This window comes from Archocentrus centrarchus, chromosome 3 (genome assembly GCF_007364275.1).
Source record: "Archocentrus centrarchus isolate MPI-CPG fArcCen1 chromosome 3, fArcCen1, whole genome shotgun sequence".
Taxonomy (NCBI): Eukaryota; Metazoa; Chordata; class Actinopteri; order Cichliformes; family Cichlidae; genus Archocentrus; species Archocentrus centrarchus.
Window position 1 is genome coordinate 20,247,977 of NC_044348.1, and position 14,828 is coordinate 20,262,804.

At 41.0% G+C, this 14,828-nt stretch overlaps 1 long non-coding RNA gene across 1 annotated transcript in view; it reads left to right on the forward strand.

The window, feature by feature from the left end:
- LOC115773473 (uncharacterized) overlaps positions 1-14,828 on the forward strand; it is a 21,543-nt gene continuing 6,715 nt past the window's right edge. The window contains exons 1-2 of the long non-coding RNA XR_004019102.1: positions 1-107; positions 12,794-12,898. This is a non-coding gene — a long non-coding RNA (uncharacterized LOC115773473). The remainder of the gene's footprint in view (positions 108-12,793; positions 12,899-14,828) is intronic.

A 14,828-nucleotide genomic window follows, 5' to 3' on the forward strand; every position in this document is an offset into this window, starting at 1 on the left:
TGTGTGTGTGTGTGTGTGTGTGTGTGTGTGTGTTTGGTCATGGATACTAAGAGTGGAGGCTCCACCTTCAGATGCCATCAAGGCAGCCAAGGCCCCTGGAAGTCCAGGTAACAGGGAGAAGTGTCTTTGTTTGTGTTGTCTTCTATTCATGGTGCATTTTATTTATTTATTTTAGGGGGTGGGGTGTGTGTACTTTAATACCTCTGTGAGGTCTGTGTGTGTGCACGTGCCTGCCTGTGCAAATGTTAGTTTAATGCATTTTTGACCTTTGTGCAGTACACGAGGAAAGAGGAGAGAGGAACTCAGTTATCAGTGTTACAGGATTGCTGCAGAAGGGGTACCAGGAGCTATTTGCGTGTGTGTTTGTGTGGCCCAGGCACTGTTGGTCTGCTCTCTGTGGATCAGATGCTATTAGAGCTGCCAGCATGAAGGCAGCAGCATGTCCAGGATAAAAAGAAGATTTCAGATGGACAGAAAAAAAAAAAAATAAGTGCCATGTGATTCTCAGTTGTAGTTTGTTGAAGTAAATATAAAAATACAAGGTAGTAGGGAGGGATTCACTTGTGAGGAGGTTAAAACATTAAAATGTTTTAAAATGCCAATAAATAAAGCAACTTTTATCCTCTGATTTTTTTTATTTATTTATTTTTTAACTACCTAATTCTGTTTTGAGTATCTGTGTGTGGCTCTGTAATTCAGGCTCGAGATAAAGGAGACAGTAGTTCAACTAGCCAGAGCCAATGGCACATTAGTCACAATGAAGAAATCAAGACACTTCTGATCATGTACAATTTTCCACTTTATCTGGTTTGACAGTGTTGAGGGATGGGCATGAGAAAGCGTGATACCGTATTTCAGCCTCATGCTTATTTGGTTTTTCCACCTTCACACCCCAGTCTAATTTCACATCGCAGAACCGTAGCCGCATGACAGTTCATTGTAGTCCCTCGAATCAGTGGACCAGAGTGGACCCGAGGCCGCTGACTGAGCCCACAGCTCGCTGGTATTAGTTCAGCGAGCTGGCGTCTGCAGTGTGCACGGTTAATTCGGCTGTTATTGTCGCTTATGTGTGTCCCAGTGGAGCCAGGATGCGTTGGTTCGCAAGCCTGGTTTTAGTTCCACTCACTAGTCTAAATGCACACATGAAAACTGATGTGAGATCCCCCTGGGCTCTTTCACTTCATGTGTGAAAACCTGAAATGCTTATCTGATACTGACTACATTAGTTTGGTATTTTGTATTTGATTGATGGCGATATTGAAGCTCAAAAGACAATTTTTATTATTTTTTTTTTGGGGGGGGGGGGGGGGGGGGGGTGTTGTGTTGTTTGCATGCGCTTCTGATTTTATTTGAGTGAAAATAATTGGCTCATATACAATATAGACTAATACATTTCCATCTACAGTGAATATCTTTTGAGATATGACTCATCTAATTGCATATTAAGTAAGGTAATTATGCTTGTCATTAAGCTTTTAAAGAATGTGTTTATATTTGTTTTAGGTGCAGTGAGCATGTATGTACATATGTAGTGGTTGATAGAAGACAGTAAACACTCATAAAACCTTACATTTTAATGATGACCTCTCTGTTCACTGCCACTGAACAACTCAAGGACGTCAGAACCCACTCGGTCAGATTCGCATCACTTATCCAGGCTCCCCTGTCCATCACCAGAAACAAACATTTCATTATCATCCTAAATCACTGGCAGATCACAGATTCATCGGATTTAGGCATGTTTTTGAATAATAGCAATCGGTGTTCTTCCATACGTTAACATCTCACTTTCTGCATCCGTTTCAGCATCCTAACTGGCTCATCTTTGTGATGTGGCCAGTGGCTGTGTGATAAGAAGGCTAAATAATGAGTAAGCTTCAAACCAAGTAATGGTTGAGCTTTACTATTAAACTCTCACACTAGGGATTTGTAGATTAGTGTTGCTTTTTGATCTCACACCTTCAACCCGTTGATGTGGCGTTATGTAGACTCCGTTGCCCTGATCTTCATTCAGGCTTGGAGTGATAATGATGAGCAAGAGAATGGGTGCAGCAAAGGACTACGAGACAAACACTGGGTGCATGTGATGTTAAGTGTAAACTCTCTTAACTGGATTCACCTGATTTGTGCCTGTTCATGCCCCAGTGTGCTTGGGTATGCTAGATATTCAGCACCCAGGCTCATTATAAGGCCTAATTCAATTGACCTGGGGATGTAAACACATGTGTACGCAAATATAACAGGGCCAATTTGGAGTGTCGCTACACTGAGTTGCAGTGATTTGTTGCACCGAGAGGATAATCGCCACAGAGCTTGAAAAGTAATGGTGAGAAGAAGCCAATAGCAATAAAGTAGTTACTGTCTGCTCAGGAAACAAAAAAGGAGTAGTGGGGGGTGGGGGCAGTGCAAGCTCAGCTAGTGTCCCATGCTTACTTGGGTGTACTGACCCATCAGTGGTGACATCTTGTTTCATCAACTTCTGCTTCCTTTCACTTGTCTATCTGGGCTGGGTCTCTCCTTATCTCCTGCCCTTCACCCCTGCTGCCTACTGAAATCTGTCTTCCTCTCATGTTTTCATTTCCTCTTTTCCTGTATCTGCTTCTCCTCTCAGCTAGATGTAAAGGGTTACCCGGAGCCACGTAGTGCACGACTTGCAGTTTCAGAGCATGTCGTATTCTGCAATACAGTGTCCGGTTATGGCTGTGTTTAATAATATGAATTAGTATTACCAGAGTTCATCTCTATACTTTGAAAATGTATGAACATGAAATGTATCAGAAACTCATTTTATTTGTTTTTATTTTAAATTGCAGCTGGTGTGGAATCAGTCAGATTTTTCAAAATTAGTAGTTAAAAATATGAGCATTTGATTGCAACATAGATCAATTTAGAGTAAATAGCAGTATTTAAAACTAAAACAAGCTTGATTAAGTTATCACACAATTTTGATAATCTAGTAATTGTGTAATTCTTTTAAAGCAAAATGGCAAAAAAAAAAAAATAAAATAAAAACAGGCTGCTTATCCTTCTGTGACACTAAATTGAGCATCAGTTGTTTTGGTTTTCGTCATACAAGATGCAAGATGCCACTGTGCACCTGTGAAATTGAAATGGATTGTGACAAAACAAAATTATTGTCATAATGATCGGTAATTAAAGTAATAGCTAATTGGAGCTCTAATTATTTATTTGAATTCTCATTATTGCATGGCCTTACGGGTTTATTTTGTATTTAGCAAGCTTGCTTGACCTCCGCTGCATGTCATTCCCCTGCTGTCTTTCTGCATGTTTTCTGTCTGTATCTACTGCACAATATAAATGCACACCTTTTTTTTTTTTTTTATTTAAAAATCCTAGACAAACAGAAGTAGAAGTAGAAGATGAATAGATAGGTGAAGTAAGGTGTACTATGAAGAGGTAAGAGGAAGTAGTGTGAATCAAAAACAGTACAACGACATTGAAATTGTCTTTGTCAGATGTGTGCGTGCGTGTGTATGCTTGTGTGTGTGAGCATGGGGGCCGAGCTGACGAGGACTCTCACTGAGATACTGGCAGGCCTTATTCGCCGCAGGCCCAGCTCTCAGCTCCACCTCTGACAGGCTTCATACTTATTGCTCAATGACATTCGATGTTTTCCTTCAGTTTGCTGTAAGATTGATTTCTCAGATATGTTTGAAATATCTTCAGAGCCCTAGAGCATGGTGACTGGCACAGTGGCACAGAGAGAGAGGAGAGAGAGAGCGAGAGAGAGACAGAGACATGGTGCGGGGGGTGGTTAGTGTGTGTGGTATGTAGGGTGTGTTCAGGGCTAAGAATAAATAGTAAACATAAAGAACAGTGCAGAATTCTTCATGGTTGCATTTAGGGGAGGATATCTGTATACTAGCAATCTCACAGTCATCAAGCAAGCAGTTATATGACAGTAGAAACAAGTTAAACGGGTCAAAACTACAGAACCACCACCCACACACACACACACACACACACACACACACACACACACACACACACACACACACACACACACACACACACACACACACAGACTCACAGTTTTCTGTCAAACTATTTTTGAACATTTAGCCAACTAAAAATTGGTGGAACACAAAAGAGAAACATCAACCACATTGGTTGGTAAATGCTGATAGGTTGCTATTAGTCAATAATGAATGTTAAGTTAATATATCAGTGCATCCTTTGTTCAGATTTTTAAATACTAGAAAAGTGGGCAGCCCAGTACCTAAGTGTCTAGAGTGGGTACCACATTGACATAAATTCCCTGAGCAGTGAGCTTTCAGTTTGACCACACCTTTGCTGCCTCTCCTCCCTGTAATCGTTTCCTCATGTTTCCTGCCTGTGTCCACTGTCTGTATCAAATGAAGGCGTAAAATGGCTCAAAAATCTTCCATAAAATAATACCTGAAAATGGAAGAAATGGCTGTAACAGTGCAGCTCCAGAGCTGGATTTGAGGCCACACTGTAGAGTTTCCTTGTAAAAAACAAAAACTTATCACTTAATGTGTTATAAAGTTTCATGGCCACGGAAAAGGGCGACACGTAAAAAGTGAAAAGTAAGACCCACTCAAAAAAAAAAATAATAAAGTTGCTCTGCAGAGTACCTATAAAGTCTCCACAATCTGTTTTTGTCATATAAAACATGCTAACGTCCAGACCGTGTAGTTCACCTTGGTCTTAACTCTCAAGGTACGTACATGAAGTTCAAAATACACTATATTGCCAAAAGTATTCTCTCACTCCTCCAAATCATTGAATTCAGATATTCCAATCCCTTCCATAGCCACAGGTGTATAAAACCAAGCACCTAGGCATACAGACTGCTTCTACAAACATTTGTGAAAGAATGGATTGCTTTCAGGAGCTCACTGAATTCCAGCAACAAGTCCAGTCGAGAAATTTTATCACTACTAAATATTACACAGTCAATTGTTAGTGGTATTACAATAAAGTGGTGATTGTGAACGACAGCAACTCGGCCACAAAGTGGTAGGCTACATAAAATGACATAGTGGGGTCAGCGGATGCTGAAGTGCAATTTTCACAGAGGTCGACAACTTTCTGCAGTCCATTGCTACAGACCTCCAAACTTCATATGGCCTCCAGATTAGCTCAAGAACAGTGCTCAGAGAGCTTCATGGAATGGGTTTCCGTGGCTGAGCAGCTGCATCCAATGGTGTATAGCAAGCTGCCACTGGACTCTAGAGCAGTGGAGACATGTTCTCTGCTGTGAATCACGCTTCTCTGTCTGGCAATCTGATGGATGAGTCTGGGCCAGGAGAATGGTACTTGTCTGACTGCATGGTGCCAAGTGTAAAGTTTGGTGGAGGGAGGATTATGGTGCGGGGTTCTTTTTCAGGAGTTGGGCTCGGCCCCTTAGTTCCAGTGAAAGGAACTTTTAATGTTTCAGTATACCAAGATATTCTGGAGAGTTTCATGCTCCCAACTTTGTGGGAACAGTTTGGGGATGGCCCCTTCCTGTTCTTTGACTCCACACCAGTGCACAAAGCAAGGTCCATAAAGACATGGATGAGCGAGTTTGGTGTGGAAGCACTTGATTGGCCTGTACAAAGTCCTGACCTCAACCTGACAGAACACCTTTGGGAGAAATTAAAGCAGAGACTGTGAGCCAGGCCTTCTCATCCAACATAAGTGTCTGATCTCACAAATGTGTTTTTGGAAGAATGGTCAAAAATTCCCATAAGCACACTCCTAAACCTTGTGGAAAGCATTCCCATAAGAGTTGAAGCTGTTATAGCTGCAAATGGTGTGCCGACATCATAATAAAACCCTATGGATTAAGAATGGGATGTCACTCAAGTTCATGTGCGTGCAAAGGCAGACGAGACAATACTTTTGGCAATATAGTGTAAACAGGGACAATTAGTCCAAGAACTGGAGATGCCTGACAGCCCCTTTAGTGTGACCTCTGTTGTGGCATCAAGCTCATCTCTCTCTCTCTCCTGAGGTGTTTATCATGTCAGCAGAGGGCCTTGTAATGAAATTTTCCCCTTTGTGAAAATGCATCCTCTGTGCATATTGCATTATGTCACATCTCATCATTGAGCATTTGATCACATTTACTGCTTTGTTTTCTCTGGAACTTGGAGGTGAGGGGGTGGGAGTGGGAGGGCTACAGATCAACTGTTTTAAACTCTTTAATGCAATTTAACAATGCCACATATTCTTTTCACGTTTCATTGGGGTCCTTTACGTGTGAAATTACAGAGGCTTGCCTAGCCTGAGTGACACGGCACAGCAGAGGCAGGGTCACACCAAAGCGCCAGATGTGGGAGGGAGAGCGAAATTAATTGCTACACATTGTTCAGTGGGTGTATGTGCACCTTTAGTGAATTAACCGCTCTCTGGGTGTGACTGTTTGAATAACGAGAATTAGGTATGAGGCCTCTCACTCACAGCTGAAGCCAACACCAGACATTGCATCCAGTTTTGCTTATCTGCCCCCCAAATTCGCATGCTTAACTTGTCGTTTGTTAGTGCGTAAAGCAGGAAAACATTTCTATGAACACCACATTGCTTAGTAGTAGTTCTCAGTTTCTCTGTGTAGTTCTTGCAGCATCTGAACTCTTATAAATTTAAAATATTAAAAAAAAAATATTTTGAATCTGTTTTAATTATGCAATTCAAATGAAATTTTAATATTATAAATACTCTGAATCATTATGGAAGAGCCACTTAATTCATGCGACATATTCAGACAGACAGTTTTAATGGTGATGACCTGAAAGCTGTGCATTAGGTAAAAATGGCAAACCAATTAGAGAGAGTGTCAGCGTGGGCCCAATAATGTGAATCTTAATGTTGTCTTAGATTAGACAATGAGGTTGAGAGTACAGATAATGCACATTAATGACAGTTGGATGCCAGACATGAGGAGCATATGGTGCTCTCCTATGGCCATTACCAAGTTCATACCACGCTTTCACCCATCTGGAGAATGACAAGAAAATCAAATGTATATTAAAGACTTTGTGGCATCTATAATTTGAAGAATAAAGCTTTTAATTATTACATTTGATCTTGTTTCATTTTCCCACATTGTTACATGATTATATGGTAGCAGTGTTTTATTTCATTCCACAGTAAATATCTACAGCAAAGCAGTACATTAGCATGTTCCTCTGAGGTCTGCAATTACCCATCTAAGCAGCTGATACGGGCCCTAACCCACACTGCCAGCTTCACCTCTATCAGAGAAACTAGCAGTAGTGCCTACTGTGATTGCAGGCCTGGCATAATCTCCAGCATGGAGAGTTTCTTGTGGACCATCCCTGCAGAATAGAACATCGCTTTCCTCCACCTGACCCCCCCCCCCCCCCCCCCCCCCCCAAAAAAAACACCCCAAAAAAACACCCCACCTCCAAAACCCTCTGTCTCTCTATTTTGTGGGCAATAGGAGGGTGGAAAGTTGGGGGATTTGATGGAGAGATGGAGGGTGAGGGGGGGATTGGGGAGGTGGTGGGGGCACTCTGCTTCCCCTGGGGCTGCCTGCTGGAGCGAGGTGACCCAGCTTGTCGCTCGGTGACCTGTGAGAGGGACATTATGAAGTGTGAGTGGCTGTCACCCTAACCGCTTGTGACAGCACGGCTCCCGGCACAGCTGTGCCAGCCACAGACCCAGGGCCCATGGAGAAAGGGGGTAGGAGAGAGGACGCTTTGGAGAAGGTGCGGACTTGGGGCGGGGTGTTCAGGGAGTGTCTGTGGTGTGGCAGGAGGATGGGAGTAGAAGAAGAAAGGAGGTGAGGGCATCGAGGTTCCTTCTCTCATACTGGTGTAATGACTTCATCCCGCTGATTCCGGTGCTTAACGGATGGCCCTGCGGCTCTTTCATGTCAAAGCCAGTACAGCTGGGCTTTGAACTACACTATATTGTAGCATAGTGACTATAGATGCTAGACCAGATGTTATCCTTTAAGCCAGCAGGGTTACATTTATTCTCTGTATTTAACATGAAGCTGTTTTGCAAAAACATCACAAAAGAAGGACTTGTCAGTGTTCCGTCTCAAAGTTGTTCACACAAAGATCTTCAACTTTGTCATTTTCAGTGAATAATTTACTCAACAAATGTTTTGGCCCCATTGACTGCCCTCGGGTTGGCGCAGAAAGTGAACGACAAGAGACAATGCGACTTGCTTATGGCACTTTGATGTAAGCTCAACAGGGTTTTGTTGTTTTGTTCTATCTAGTCCACTGCAAATCTCTAGCAGAAGGGTCAGAGACCTTTGACGTGCCCGTATTGCTATTTACCATCCAGTTAAAGTCATTAGTTTTGTGGATTGACTTGGGGGACAAAGGTGTTAGTAACTAAATCCCAATCAGTATCATTAAGCTTTACTCCCTTCATTGATTGACCCTTGAAACGTCTATTTTGCTGATGAGGTAGTTGTGGATCCTGAAAAAGTTAAGCAGTGGAACATTACAAACGTGTGATTTATAAGGTAATGTTTTCTTCTTTTGAATTATTCTCAACACACTTTTGTAATGCAGCATAGGTAAGTAATGTGTACAAGTAAACAAAGAAATGTATTTTACGTAACAAAATGCAATTAATGTGTATGTGCGACTTTGAAAATATTCTGCAAAGTTTGCATGCCCTAAACTTTAATCAGCTTTGCCACCAATCAACTCATGCAACTCGTAACTGTTGTAAAACTGCATGATATCTCAACTGTAACCAAATTTATCAAAATGTACAATTGATGGGATTTGTGTAAAGTATTTCCTTGTGATAGTGGATTATAATCAAGTAATTCTGAATAATTGGCTCACTTCACAAAATCTTGTGCGGCTAAATTGGATAAACTCTGCATGCCTCTAGGCAAACGCTGACTGTGAATAAATGCACTTGGTCAGAGTCAGGCAGATGACAGTGACTTTACAAGATTTTTCGTTTAAAATGCCAGTTAATGAAACATCTCTGTTGCATTGACTGAATCACTGGGAGGGGGGGCTGGAAACTGAACCCCAGAAAACTGATCTGAGAATATAAGACACACCATACCGGACGTGGTTGGTGATTCTGCTTTATCAGACAGGATTCATTCGATTTTTTTTTTTTTAAATGGAGAGCTCTTTATTTGATACTTATGTAAATCCAGGTAAGTTGACATATTTTAAAACACAACTTTGGTTCTTTGACAAGTGTAGTAGATTATTGACATAAAGATAACATTTATGGAAAATTTTTAAGTTAAGAGGAGTTTCACATTCTACCCTCCAGGAATATTATCTCATGCCATATGGAAATCTCACACAGCTTTGTGTCAGTATCTGACAGTTGTAAACAGCAACAACCTTGCTTGCTTGTGGCTGAGGACACAGTGTGATTTTCCCCTAAGCAGGTCCCTAATTTCCCTCATCACTGTACAATGCAAATAGTCTCATTTACACATGGATGAGCAAACCAAGAAACACAGAGCCTCATTGATCTTTAGGTGGTTACAGGAATCAAATGATCCCATGTATCCTACTTTGCTTTCTTGCATATAACTTGAATGTACCAGAGTAGAATAGGCCCATAGTTCCTTTATATCTACAATTCAGATATCTTTGCAAATCTTAGTTTATGTCAGCTGTTCCTGAGATAACTCCTCATTTGTTGCACCTGGCTGCAGGCTGCAAACAAAAAGCTGATTTGAGATTGTGCTAATTAAGTAATAGTGCATAGAGAGAGTAATTATCTCACTAAACAGAATGTCTTGATTAAAATATCCTGAGTGAAGCTCACTTAACCAGACAAGTTAACTGCAGTGGCTAGAGGAAAAATAAATCTAAAATTAGTGGTGTAAATGTAGTGAACATAAAAAAGGTTTTTTGTTTTTGTTTTTCTTTTTTTTTTCATAGTTTCTGATAAGAAGGTTGCCTTTGGGTTGCTTTTACAGTTTTTAAAAGCGACAGTCAATTATTTCTCTGGAAATGTAACCTCATATTCTACAGTTGACTCTGAAATTGTAAAGTTGACACTGATGTTTATACATATTTGTAATTGGTAATAAATATTGTATAGTGAAATCTGTAATCATGTGGTGATGGTTATTGTACTGTATTATATTTATTTATCGGGGACTGTGTGCAAGAATATTAATCTCCTAAGAGATGCATTGCACTAGATTTAGATCCTAGCTAATTTCCATTTGCAGTCCCCGGGCAAGTCAAATAACAAAATACACAAAATCACATCGAGAAACAAATTATACCAATACCAATGCAATTGACAGTTCTAACATAATAACATAACCCAGATACCCCTGCTAAAATTACTTCAGAACCACACAGACTGTAACACAGCACCCAAATTCCATCATATCAATGTAAATATCAAATACATCTAAATATTATGTAATTAAACTTCAAATCTAAAAGAAACAGCAAAATTGCAAACTGTTAAATGGTTAATGCTGGCAGATCTGATTTCTCAGAATCCACCTTTTGACATTATGTTAGAGAGAAAGTGGAAATTAATGCTAATTTTCAGTTATAACACTGAGACTGATGTTCAGAGTGGGTAAGTAGGAGGATGGAGCCTGCTGTGTTGTGTCATACACTATTCAGTTTAGTTTGCACTTGCTCTTTGGTTAGGTTAAAGCACCAAAGCAACTTGGTTAGGTTTAGAAAAAGATTTACATTAAACTATGCCAAATATGAAGTCCCGTCTCTCACACACGTCACTGGATCAACACTAAAGGCCAGCTTATGCGGATATCTGAGATACCAGCAACTTTAGTATCATATCTCATAAGTGAAATTTTGTGTAAGTGAATATGTTTAGTCAAACATATCACCATACATAACAGTACATATAACTGATAAAATTATTACTTTTTAGTACACAAGAACATTTAATAGATCATAACATAACTAAATGTTATTGTTTAACTATAAAATAAGTATTTCCTGAAGTTTAACTATCAATTTAATCTTTATGGATGTGGACATATGGACATATTTCATTTTTCTGCATTAAAACGTTCTTCCTTGCTTTGTATTCAGCTTCCCCTTAACTTTCAATGACTGTGCTGCATCCCCCTATCCCTGTTCTGCATCTAAACCTTTCCCCTTTACTCCACACCTCCCTCTGTCTCTGCATCCCTCTGTCACAGCTGACCTGTGTCCTCTCTCTGCAGGGCCTCTCCTGGTAGTGCCCAGCTGGCGCACTGGGCAGAGGCAGGAGGTAGTGCCAGCTCTACTGGTGCAGAAAGGGGCACACCAGGCAGACAGGCCCAGTGTCAGCAGCAGCAGCATGCTATCCCCCTGGCTGCCGTGTTCACAACACACACATATGCCTGCATATATATATTGCCGTAGCCTGAATGCATGCGCACCAGCATCAGTGGACCAATGCCAAATAGGTTTGGTCCGACTGGGACCCAGTTAACTGGGACAAAACATTTGTTTACACACTAGACTAGCACAAACAGGCACACAGACACATCGAGCTGCACACACATTCACATGGGAGAAGATGTAGAGATAATGTTGTGTTCAGATAAAGGAAATGTAACAGTGCCCCCCCCCCCCCCCCCCCTCCCCCAACTCCTTAGTGATTAGTTTGACAGATCTTCAATTCAGCCTGTGGCCTGTTATCCCCTGAAGGAGTGTGAGCTGTGCGGCGCAAGTAATAGAACAGATATTGAACGACGTGCATGTTATTGACTTGTAGTCGTCTTTAGGGTCAAAACTGGAAGCTGGTTGTAATTAAGAAGATGGGGACTTGGCCTCCTGCCTGTAGTTACCCCTCCAAGATTTCAGCCCTGGGTCTGTCTAGCTTCTTTCTATCGATTCAGCTTGACCTTCTGCTGGCAGCAAGTTTATTAACCCAAGTAAAACCTTACGGCCCTGAGATCAGATCTACAGTAATTACGATCAGCAGGGAGAGGAGAGAACGTATTGCACCTCGACTTACATAATTTTGAAACTGGTGAGCTCAGGTGGCTTGAATTTAAATGTCAAGATGTATACAGACTAATACAGCAACACTGTGACATATATAACGTTATGTGAGGTTCAGAATTGTTCATAGTGCAACTTATTCTAACTCAGATATTCACGTGGGAATTGTCTGTTTCTGCATAGGATTTGGCTGATTTGCATACCATTTGATTATCAGAGCCTTGTGTATTCAGCCAAACTTCCTTATTGTTGTTTGTGCCTCTGTATGTGTGTGTGTATTTTGACCTCTTTCACACAGAGAGGCCCCCAATTGTGCCCCAGTAGCCAGCCGAGCTCAGTGAAGCAGAGCCTATATGCTCACTGGCATTTCACACACCCAAACGCGTGCATGCAAACACACATGAATATCACTTATCCAGCTGGGCTCGAATGCCACACACTCTCAGTCTCTCACACACACACACACACATGTGCGCGCATTAGTTTAGATATGGAAATAGTGGTTAGGGTCTCATTCCCTAATGTATGCCTTGTATCACACCTCTATCCAGCAAAAAGCCCCTCAGCCACATCTCCACTCCAATCAACCCAACTCTTGCTTCACTCTGCAGGTCAGACCACCCTTTGCCATCACCAGGATTTGAGGCACACTTCCGCTTTAAAAGTTGTACACCACTACCTTTGATAATCAAGATAGAACCTAATTGAGCTCACCCATGCAGAAGATGCTCTCGCCTTTTTCGCACACACACACTTTTTGTGGAGATGGGGGCCTATACTGTTTCAGCTCATCCAACTGTGAGATTCTCCTTTCCCCTTTCCAGTCCTGCCATCATCTCACTAATGGTGTTTCTATCTCTTCTCCATAGGAGGTAAATGAAGCTTTTAAGCAGGGCGGAGGGAAGGGGGACCGCTGAAAAGATTAATTGACTTTCTGCAGAGCTTCACTTATCCTCCACTGGCACCTTTGACTTGTGAGTGTATTTGTGTTTGAATTACATGATTATATCACCGTCTTTGCAGCAATTTGTGGTTTGTTTGTTCAAAACTGTGTTTGAAAATATCAAACTGTGTCCCATCAGCCATTTCACCCACAGTGGCTACTTGATAACTGTACAATTAGAGCAAAGATTGATGGCATCTTGGTTAAATAGTTTGTGATTATAAATGAAATAAAGTTTTCTTCAAGGTAAATTTAATGTAGGCGCAATTATGAAGCCATACAGAGAGTAACTTTACGATTACTCTTATTTCTTATTATTTCTATGTCTAAACACTATTGAATATCTTTAATGACACTTTAACATAGAATTAAATTTAACAGCTAAATAAAATCCCTGCACCAGTTCACCAATTTGATATCACATAAAGTATGTATTGAAATTCTTAGTGGATACAGAAATGCTGAAGTTGAGCACTCAGTTCTGATGGTAGAAAATGAATGAACAATGTTTATTTTAAATGTAACACTTTGATAGCATGGCATTAATATCACTGAAGATATTAGACCTACCCTACTGGCAACCTTTTACTAATCATGTTTTGCATTGCACCTAAATCTTCATGTTGCCTTTGTTTGCTGTACTTGTTCTATTTCTTAAAATTTGCACAGTGTTTCTTATCAATTTAATGAGTGCTGTCAAAGTGGTGAAGATGTTTTCCTTTTTTCTCTCTCTCTTTGGTTATAGCTGATGTGCATCAGACACGGTAGCCACAGCAGATATGTTGCAGTGCTGAAGGAAACAGTTTTCTTCCTTCAGGAGCTAAGCTGGCTTAAAATTGCTTTGATGAGCCATGCAACAGAAAAAGGGTGTGTGCAATTTACTGTCTAGGAGGACTACACTGTGCCATGTACTGCAGCTGTATGTGACAGAACTCTGGCATATAGCTGGGAAATTTATAAAATTGAGTTATTGGCTGAATTAATATTATGATATTGCTATTAATATGGCTTCAGTTGGTGTAGAGGGAGGGAATCACTGAGGGAAAGTTCTTCTCACACAATTTGAAAGAATGACATATGCTACACTTGGACTTGTTATGAGGTCTTTAATGAACAGTAGTGCTGAATACACTTCAACATAACTGTTGACATTGTTTTATGTTTTAAACCATCCTAATATATGTTTGTCCTTGAGTGTCACTCCTCTGGCCTGACATATGGTCATGGACACACATATGGATGCAATAAAAGGTAATGCACGTGCCTCTCAAAAAGACAGAAGTCTGACTTTGACTATGCACACTGGTGTGATGAGAGAGAAGAGGAGCAAAATGTGTGAAAGTACAGAGTTCGCTCCCTACCCCCATCTTCCTGCTGTAAACTCCACCACCCACAGCTGCACACACTTCTCCTGTCACGGCGATAATCTCTTTGTCAGGAGCCGTCTGTTAGAGATTTGTCCGTCTGATTTGGTGAATGTCCGAGTGGCAGGTCGAGCTGTAATGCCACAGGGTGTCCAAGGGTCTGTGTGTTTGTGTGTGTGTGTGTATGTGTGTGTTTGTGTGTGCGCATGTGTGCGTGCATGTATGCGCATCCAGTGCCATAGGTGGTGGGATAACTGTCCCTGTCAGTGTGTATATTTCTTTTCTTCAAACCTCTATTTTATGACAGAAGAGGAATGTAGCAATAAAAAGAAAAAGATGTAACTAACCAAGAGAATGTTATTTGAATTTATCAGCAAATACACTGTTGTTCTTTTTCTAACTTTGCTCAGTATTTCACTATGGGAATCACCCCAGTGTGACCAACTATGGAAACTCCAATTATGCCATGTTGTTCGGTGACAGTCCAGTTGAGCCGTACTCTGGTCTCTACCCCTTCGTACAAACATGGTCAATTTGGCTTTAACCCCGACACTAGCACTACCTACAGATAGGCTAACGTGTTGTGATGAACCTGGT